Source organism: Tenebrio molitor, unplaced genomic scaffold (genome assembly GCF_963966145.1).
Source record: "Tenebrio molitor unplaced genomic scaffold, icTenMoli1.1 SCAFFOLD_953, whole genome shotgun sequence".
In the NCBI taxonomy this organism is placed as follows: domain Eukaryota; kingdom Metazoa; phylum Arthropoda; class Insecta; order Coleoptera; family Tenebrionidae; genus Tenebrio; species Tenebrio molitor.
Genome location: NW_027184309.1, coordinates 2,383 through 12,203, shown reverse-complemented (window position 1 = coordinate 12,203; position 9,821 = coordinate 2,383). Strand labels below are relative to the sequence as shown.

General features: G+C 41.1%; 1 non-coding gene across 1 annotated transcript; it reads left to right on the top strand.

Annotated features, from left to right (window-relative positions):
* Nucleotides 1-6,049: 6,049 nt before the first annotated feature.
* Nucleotides 6,050-6,169, top strand: LOC138141126 (5S ribosomal RNA). The gene has a single exon (XR_011163011.1). It is a non-coding gene; the product is annotated as a 5S ribosomal RNA (ribosomal RNA).
* Nucleotides 6,170-9,821: the final 3,652 nt, after the last annotated feature.

The following is a 9,821-nucleotide window of genomic DNA, read 5'->3' as shown; positions in this document are numbered from 1 at the left end:
CACCTAACTGAAGAACTTAGTTAATAACTAAGTCGACGATTTTATCGGGAAATTGAACGGAGAAACAAAAATAGCTCTTAGCGACAGTTGCCTGAAGTCGCAAATAACGGCGATTGACGAAATCACGTTTTTTTTATTTTAATTCCAATGAACAATACACAGGGTCACAATTATCTGTTATGTATTCTATAATGTTTTGCAAAGTAAATAATGTGAGTTGTCATGCGTAATATTAATTAGCTAAGTAATTTTTGCAAGTATTTTATGTCAGATATGCAATGTATAATAACGTAATGTTGCAAAGTATTTTAATTTTTATGCTAGGTAGAGATAATAACTCGACAATAACTCTTCTCTAATGAAAAAAAAAATAGAAAATGATTTAGGAACATAAAAAATCTCATTAAAACAGGAACAATTGAAATTAAAATAAACATAACATTCTGTACTAAAGTACAGTTTTGTTCACTCCTTTTTTCAAAGTCTTCTGTCCTCTCATTTGCACATACTGCTATTCCAAAACAGTGAAATTGTCTGTTTCAGGGAATCCTTAACGTTCCTTGCTAATGTCAACAACGTTTTCGATGAAACAAAGAGTCGGAAAAATGTCGGCTCATTGTATTCAATAACATACGCGACTACAAAACCATCTGTATCATTTGTAGGAATCGCGGTTTTTTCGATGAGAATTCGTTCTAATTTTTTCTTTCTTAAAAAAGCTAAGTAATTTTAATTTCACTAAAGATGAACATTTAGGCTATATGCTGGGTAATGCAAATCCATCAACCATCAACTAGGTTGTTCAGCAGATGTACGATTGTTTATTTGATTTCTTCTTCCGAAGAGTTGTATTCTGGCAAAATAGAAATTTATTCATAACATAACCTCAATCAACTAAATTATTTCGAATACAATAACCACATAACTACAAGTTGGATAGGCATGGGTGCAAAATACCGATAATGCATGAAACCTAATAATAATAATAATGACATAATAAAAGTTAATTAAAAATCGCTGTTTCACGTCTCTTTTCTTTTTTGTTCGAGAGTTTTTGTGGTTCTGAAAAGAACCGTTTATAAATGTGTCGAAAACGAAAAACATCTATTTCGAACTGGTGTACTTGGTGACGGCTTTGGTACCTTCGGAGACGGCGTGCTTGGCCAACTCACCGGGCAACAACAGACGCACGGCAGTTTGAATTTCTCTGCTGGTGATCGTCGAACGTTTGTTGTAGTGTGCCAGACGGGAAGCTTCAGCGGCGATACGTTCGAAGATGTCGTTCACGAAACTGTTCATTATGCTCATAGCCTTACTAGAGATACCGGTGTCGGGATGGACTTGTTTCAACACCTTGTAGATGTAGATGGCATAGCTCTCCTTCCTCCTGCGCTTCTTTTTTTGTCGCTCTTGGAAATGTTCTTCTGAGCTTTCCCGGCCTTCTTGGCTGCCTTACCACTTGTCTTCGGCGGCATTTTTCAATTCAATTCGATTCAACAAACTCGCGAACTGCTCTGACTCGTGTGCGTGCGTTAACTTTGCACCACCACCTTTCTGATAGGTAGTGTGTTCACCAGAACCCCACCTGAAAACGGGCTCCCACCAATCGTCACGTCCTATTCTCCTATCACGGAGGCTATAAATTCGAAGCACAGCTACCAGCTTTTACAATCGACGAGTCCCGTCCGTCAGTTTTATTACTTCTCGTGGTGTCTAACGAACGAACTTAAAATGTCAGGTCGCGGTAAAGGAGGTAAAGTGAAGGGAAAAGCGAAATCCCGTTCGAGCCGTGCCGGTCTCCAGTTTCCGGTGGGTAGGATACATCGTCTTCTCAGAAAAGGAAATTACGCGGAACGCGTCGGTGCAGGAGCTCCCGTCTATTTGGCCGCCGTCATGGAGTACTTAGCCGCCGAAGTTCTAGAATTGGCAGGAAACGCTGCCCGTGACAACAAGAAGACACGTATTATACCGCGTCATCTGCAGCTGGCCATCAGAAACGACGAGGAATTGAACAAACTCCTGTCCGGAGTTACGATCGCCCAAGGCGGTGTCTTACCCAACATTCAGGCCGTACTTTTACCCAAAAAAACCGAGAAGAAACCTTAAACGAACGATCGATCCATCTCCGTGGCGAAAACTCAAAATATCGGCCCTTCTCAGGGCCACTATAGCTTTTTTTTTTCGTAAAATGACCGATGCATCTTTTCTTTTTGTATTATTATCATTTACGACTGCAATGCCAAAAGGAAAGCAAGGGGTGTTTACGATCTTGGTACATTTATCAGGTAGTCAGTTAGTAATAATTGTCCGTTGTTTCTCGAAAGAACATCATGTTTCTTTTTTTTCCTCTTATTTTTATTTTGTGGTTCTGAAAAGAACCGATTTTGTATTTCGTATTTTATTCTGGTTTTCTCGAACGGTGAAGAGCGCCAGGAAATTAACCTCCGAAACCGTAGAGGGTGCGTCCTTGACGTTTCAAAGCGTAGACGACGTCCATCGCTGTCACGGTTTTACGTTTGGCGTGTTCCGTGTAGGTGACGGCATCTCGGATGACATTTTCCAAGAACACTTTCAGGACTCCGCGAGTTTCTTCGTAGATCAAACCGGAAATACGTTTCACGCCGCCACGACGAGCCAATCTTCTGATAGCGGGTTTCGTGATGCCCTGGATGTTGTCACGCAGGACTTTGCGATGACGCTTCGCTCCTCCTTTTCCCAATCCTTTGCCTCCTTTACCGCGACCGGTCATCTTTTCAGATTATTTCAACTGACACAAAATACCTGCACACCTCGTCCCTAGGAAGTCAACTACCGCAAAATTTCAACTAACGGAGCCTTATATAGATTCAACGGTTCACCATCGACCAATCGACGAAGTCAGCCGTTGACTTTGTTCACGTATAAAAGTACAATTTAATATGGCGGAATTTTTAGTACCCGTTTACCTTTCGACGCGTGCACGTCTAACGATCGTCAGAGTCGATTTTAATAATTGTCAGTTTTGTTTTTCATTCGTTTCATTCGAAATGGCCAGGACCAAGCAGACCGCACGCAAGTCCACCGGAGGAAAAGCCCCCAGGAAACAACTGGCTACCAAAGCGGCCAGGAAAAGCGCTCCCGCCACTGGCGGCGTCAAGAAGCCCCACCGTTACAGACCTGGTACCGTGGCTCTGCGTGAGATCCGTCGTTACCAGAAAAGTACCGAGTTGCTCATCCGCAAGCTTCCCTTTCAACGTTTGGTGAGGGAGATCGCTCAGGATTTCAAAACCGATTTGCGCTTCCAAAGCTCCGCCGTGATGGCCCTCCAGGAAGCGAGCGAAGCTTACTTGGTCGGTCTGTTCGAGGACACGAATTTGTGCGCCATCCACGCCAAACGTGTAACCATCATGCCAAAGGACATCCAACTTGCCAGACGTATTCGGGGTGAACGCGCTTAAATTTTTCCACATCGTGTTTCGGAAGAACAACACGAAACACGAATTTTATAACAAAAAAATCGGTTCTTTTCAGAACCTCAAACTTTACAGGCAAAAAAAAAAATATATCGCCCTTCAACCGGAAATGAATAAAATAAAAATGTCAATAATCGGTCGGTCCTCTTGATTCGGGTTGGGTTGCGGTCGTTCGTAAAATTTTATTGCATCCTGTCATCACCTACCTGCCAGCTGATGCTATCTATTTTATTTGGTTTCGCCGTAAGGATAGTTTTATTTCTTTTTTTCGTCGTAGATTATCGTGTGGCCCTGAAAAGGGCCATTTGTGCGTGCCCCGTTGCCGGTAGTACGATGATGACGTCGGAACGAGGCACAGCCGAACGAACATGAGTCGAGTATCCATCCACGTTTCTCACTTTTTCCTCTTCGGCGAAGCGGCCTTTTTCACCTTGACAGGAATGGCTTTGGCTGTCTTGGGTTTGGGTGCTTTGGGTTTTTTAGTCGGACCAGCCTTGTTAGATTTCTTCGCTTTGGAAGGCGATCGGGGTTTCGGGGCGGCTCTAGTTTTCTTTTCTGCCGAGGAGGCGGCCGATTTCTTGGCTTTCGCTGCGGCGGCGGAGGCAGCGACGGCGCTCTTCTTTTCGGCAGCAGTCTTCTTCGCTTTGGGGGAGGCTTGTTTTTTGGCTGTCTTCGAGGAAGCCTTGTCGGAAGTCGTCGCGACGGCGGTACGTTTGGCGGATGATTTTTTCGTCTTGGATGCGGCGGACGAAGCGGGTTTCCTCTTGTCGGAGGCGGAGGCGACTTTGGCACCACCGGAGGTGGACGAGGCGAGCTTGAACGAACCCGACGCGCCCTTACCTTTCGTCTGAACCAGAGATCCCGACGCCACGGCGCCTTTCAGATATTTCTTGATGAAAGGGGCGACCTTTTCGGCGTCGACTTTGTAATTTGCGGCGACGAACTTCTTGATGGCCTGAAGAGACGATCCTCCGCGTTCCTTGAGTCCCTTGATGGCGTTGTTTACCATCTCGGATGTCGGAGGATGGGACGGTTTCGCCCTGGGATTTTTCGCTTTTTTCTCTTTCTTCGCGTGGGATTGAGGGGTGGCAGCGGAACCGGTGGTGACCGATGATGCTGTTTGATTTTCGACGTCGGCCATCTTTCACGTTAAAACGTTAAAAGTTAATAATAATTATTGAAAAAACACTTGCTCACACACGTACACTTCGAGCACCTCGTGAACGAGAATTGAACAAAAAAATTTTCTAAGTCTTTATAAAATAGTCGCCACTGCGGACGGAAGACTGAACGCGCACCGCGTCCGCCGTCGAAGAAATTGCAGGCCTCGGAATCGTTGCCCGCGTGATGGCATCGTCCTCTTTCCTCGATCACCATCGCCACCGTGTGATCAAGCTGGCCGAACTCGGTTTCCGAAGTTTCCCTGGAGATAGCGAAGTTCGTCTCGGAACGTCGGTGGGTTTCGAATCAGGTACACGCCCCTCCAACCACCAGCCCTAAATCCGGGTCGTCACGGTTTCGATTCGGGACCGACGGTTTACGTCGGCGGTGCGGGGTAGACGCGTCGATTCCGGGAATCCATATTTCGTTCGCCGAAATATTGGTCCATCTCTTCCCGGAATACCGCGCCACCTTCTCGATTTTACGACATCTTCGCGTCGCCAAACGCTTCCGAAACGGTCGAAGCACAGAAAGGACCTGGTGTTCGAACCGAGGCAATTCCGACAACAGGATGCCGCGAACCGCCTCTCCGACGTTCAGGTCGATCGTTTTCGGCGGAAGTTGAAACGGGACGAGTCGACGACGGGTCCCGTTGCCGTCCGGACCCTTCGGGACGGCCGAAAGTCCGTCGAGAGGATCATCCGAAAGGAGACGGTCTTCATCGTCCGACCGATGCCGCACCTACGAGTTTTCCGATATTTTCTTCGACGGATCTTCAGGTTTTCTTCCTTTCTTCCGTCTTTCTCTCTTCGTAATTTCGTGTCCGACCTGCGTCGTCCGAAGTCGGGGTGAAGATCGAAGAAAAAACGCCAAAAATAACAACTCGTCAGCCACGCACACCGCGTTCGAATGTCTAACGGTCCAACTTGGATTTTCGAAGATCGCCGAATCCGAGGGACGATAAATAATAATAATAATAATAATAATGGTAATAAATAATAATGTTAATAATAATAATAATGATATGATGATTATAACGATAATTATTATAGATAGGTAAATAGAAACACAGGTCTCCTCTCGAAAATCGGAACTTCCTGATATTACTTACATATTTCGGTCGATCCAAATGTGGGAATCTCGTCGTCGTCGGAGCAAGCAGCGCGGTAGGTGGGGTGAAATTCTGGATTTTCCACCGCCGCCGGCGGTCGAAAAATGTGCGACGCGGGAGATCGCCAGTCCGTCTAGTAGTCTCTCTTGTCGTTAGAGCGTGACGTGGTGGTTGTTGTGGGATTTCCCGTTAGTTCGGTCCGACGTCGGTCGTCAGAGGGTAAGTGCATACGGAAACGAAACGCATCGCGTTTTGATGTTCATATTCGTGCATCGGAATGTTAAAAGCAATATATTTTACACCAACGATCACACCTAAACACCACGGCAACGGCCATACCACGTTGAAAAGCACCGGTTCTCGTCCGATCACCGAAGTTAAGCAACGTCGGGCGCGGTCAGTACTTGGATGGGTGACCGCTTGGGAACACCGCGTGCCGTTGCCCCCCAACACTTTTTGTTTTTTTTTGAAATCCATAGCAACCACCGAACCGATTTGTTTTTCGTGCAGGTATTCGGAAACATGCACAGACCCGTATAATGTAGATTCATAGCTTTAAGTACTAGATAATTAAGAAAACAATTTTTTTTGTCGATTAATTGTAAACAATTGCAGAATAAAAACTCGTCAAACGGTAAAGGTTGTCGTTCGATCACCGAAGGTAAGCCACGCGGGCAGCGGTCAGCACTTGGACGGGTGACCGGTTCATTATATTCCTTCCGTGAGTTTAACAAAGATAACATATGCAAATGTCGTAAGTGCGACGAGGAAGACGGCGATCTTTTAATGTAAAAAAAATATATATTAGGTTACGCGTACATGCCACTTTGACTGCTGCTTTATTTTTTTGGTTTTTAAATAATTAGAGATCTGAATTCAACATATCAGTTCTATGTTATAATGGACAGACAATGTTGTATTCTTGGCCCCTAACACGTTAAGACCAACATAAAAACTAGAATAACTTACCATTCGTTAAACGTTAAACAATTTCGAACCACGTTTTTTTGAGCTCGAACAAACTCATAACACAACACTCATTTATTAGTCACTGGACCATTGTAAAACGAGAAGAGAGAAAAACCATGCGAAACTATTTTTAAAACGAAGAGAATAAAGGTTTTAAATGGTAGGGCTGTATGACAGACTTGTCAATTATCGTGGGGGGTACGGCTGAGATTTATGACGAAATCGAGCGGCGCCGGCGGTCGGTCACTTTCACGAAAGAGGTCTAAACACGGGTCGTTTACGATACCCTCTGGTTACTAGAAAAGTTCTAGACAGATGTTTGTCGGCTTTTCGAGGTATTTATTTGTGAGTCCAAAGACTCAATGGAGTAATATCGGACTGAAATTCCAAGATTTTGCTGTGTAATCCAAAAAACTATGTTCCTCGTAACATTTAACGATGTGTTAATTCAACTATTATTTTAATTTTTCGTATACGTATTTATACTAAAAAGTACAGCGCTTCCAACAGTGAATTGTGAATTGAAAATGTTTCAAAGAAAGATCGATAGTTTTGAAAAAAATTACATATTAATAAATTTAGATAGATTTAGAAGTATACATTGCACTTACTTTTCAAAATTATTGTACTTCTGATTTGGTTGAAATAACATAATATGTAGCAGTCATAGTCTTGTGTACATTGCAGTCGCGGCTGGTGTTGGGTAAAACCTTTATTTTTTAGGGGGTCATTACCCAAATGACCTCATGGACCAGCCGTTCCTGTTAGGTTTTATATATCAAATTGATTCGTCTGTCTTTTTCATCATGCCTTCGAAAAGCGAGCTCCTGTTTCGCCAAAGTAACTGTGACGTCAATTAAATACGATAATAAAATTCGGTTTTTCCGAACTTATTGTGAGTGAGAGCAGTGAGAGCATCTTCTTTTCGTATCCCACCTCCACCCGGCGGCAGTAGTGCAGTGCTTATCAACATAATTACCGGCGTCTCGCCTCCACATTTTGACTTTTTTGTGTTTTATGTGTTCTCTAAGTCCAAAATTTTTAAATTTTTAAAAAGAGATTGCGGTACTATTCCTGTTGCTGAAATTATAATAATATATTTATTAATTTTTGTATTATATGTCTGTGTTATATTGTGTGAATTTGGAACAGCTATATCTAAAAGATATGCTTGCTTTTGTTGTTTATTTAAAATAATAATGTCTGGTCTGTTATGCTGAATGTGAATGTCAGTTAAAACTGTGCGATCAAAATATAATTTGTAATTGTCATTTTCTAAACAACTTTCTGGTTTATAAATGTAATGTGGTTGTGTATCCTTTAATAAATTGAATTTAACTGCTAAATTCATGTGTATAATTTTTGCGAATATATCATGACGTTTTTTATATTCGCTGTGAGCCAAAACGGTGCAAGATCTTGTATTGCAAATATAAAACCCTCAGCTCTTTAAAATATCTCCCATGTAAAGACTTTTGTTTTATATTTGCTATAGTGTCATATCACGAGCTCTATTGAGAAAATAATTTTTTAGTGAAGCAATTTGATTGTGTTGTAGAATTTCTAGATTTGAAAAACCCCTACCACCATTTTCGCGTGGTAAATTAAATCTTTCAACAGCAGATTTGGGGTGATGTTTACAAAATTTTGTAAAGAGAACTCTAGTTTGAATATTTATATTCTTTAAATTAGTTTTGGACCATTTTATAACACCAAAAGAATAGATTTAATTTGATTTGATTGATTAATACCTAAATATTTATAAAATTCTCCTTTATTTAAATTTTTAATGATTTCTCCTTCTTTAGTTATATATTCTAAATTTTCGTAATGACCACGACATATTGATTGATTTTCAGTTATTGTTAAGTTTTATGTCATCCATATAAAGAAGGTGATTTAATTTAATATTAATTTTATAAATTTTAAGAATTTTAATTAACCATGAATGTGGTACTGAATCATAGGCTTTTTTGTAGTCTATGAATTGTTGTTGCATTATTTTCCAAACGTTTGAGACTTAAAATATTCGTCAAATGTTCTTCTTTTTTTAAATCAGAATACCCCTGACAAATCCGAACATTTTGTTTTGCGGTAGATAAAAGTAAACATGGGCCAAGACAGAATATTAATATTCGGTGTGGAATTTTCCTGCGTTCTTGTTCATTTCTATCGAAGTGCTCACGAAAAGTTGTGAATATCAACACTTTGTAATTGTCGTAGTGAAAAATAAAAAAGATAGCTATGGGGCACAACTTATTTCGCACTTCATTAGAAAAGTAACAGTATTAAAATAAAAAAAATATTTTTCTAAATTTCGAACGTTAGGTCTATCCTGACCAGCCGCCAATTAGTGGTATTATTTTATTTTTTGCTGTTTTCCACAATAGTTATTTTTATATTAAATCATTGATTCAAAAAATTGAAATTAAAAATTCAAATTTTTGAAGGAACTCTGAAGTTTCAATGCAGTGACCATGTTGCTAGGTAACTAATAAAAAACAGTGCGTGAAATGAAAAACAGAAATAGTCGTATGCGTTTTGTATGGTTTCTATGGTTTCGATCTTACTAACAATGCAATGAAAATGACCCACTTCAGGCACAGATAACTATGCGTGAATTTCAATTTTTTGAATCAATTATATAAAAACAAAATTGATTTGGCGGCCGCTACACAAAAGTGGTGGGAGGCGAGAACCTGTTTCCGCCGGTCAATTTTAAAATTAATAAATTTTCCCTGGATACGTATTCGACTTATCCGGTACGAGTTATTTTTAAATTAACTTAATGGCCCGTTGCTCTTGTTCTTTTTACATTGAATATGCGATGTTTTGGCATCGTTAGCAATAGTACAATACTCACGCATTTTTAATCTAAAATTAACAAAACTTGAATGGATCGGGATTATCACACTTCTGAATTGAAGTTTTCATTCGTTTAAAATATAATTGATAGTAATACGTAATGCGGATTGCCTAAACGTTGCTTCCATCACGTCAACATCACACATTCACGTTCGCCCGTAGAAATGGCGTGATGCACACGAAATCGATCCAAAAAGGCTCATAATATTTGTGTCACGCGAATCTACGTCGAAAACTAGAAAAAAAAAAAATTCAATTCGAAT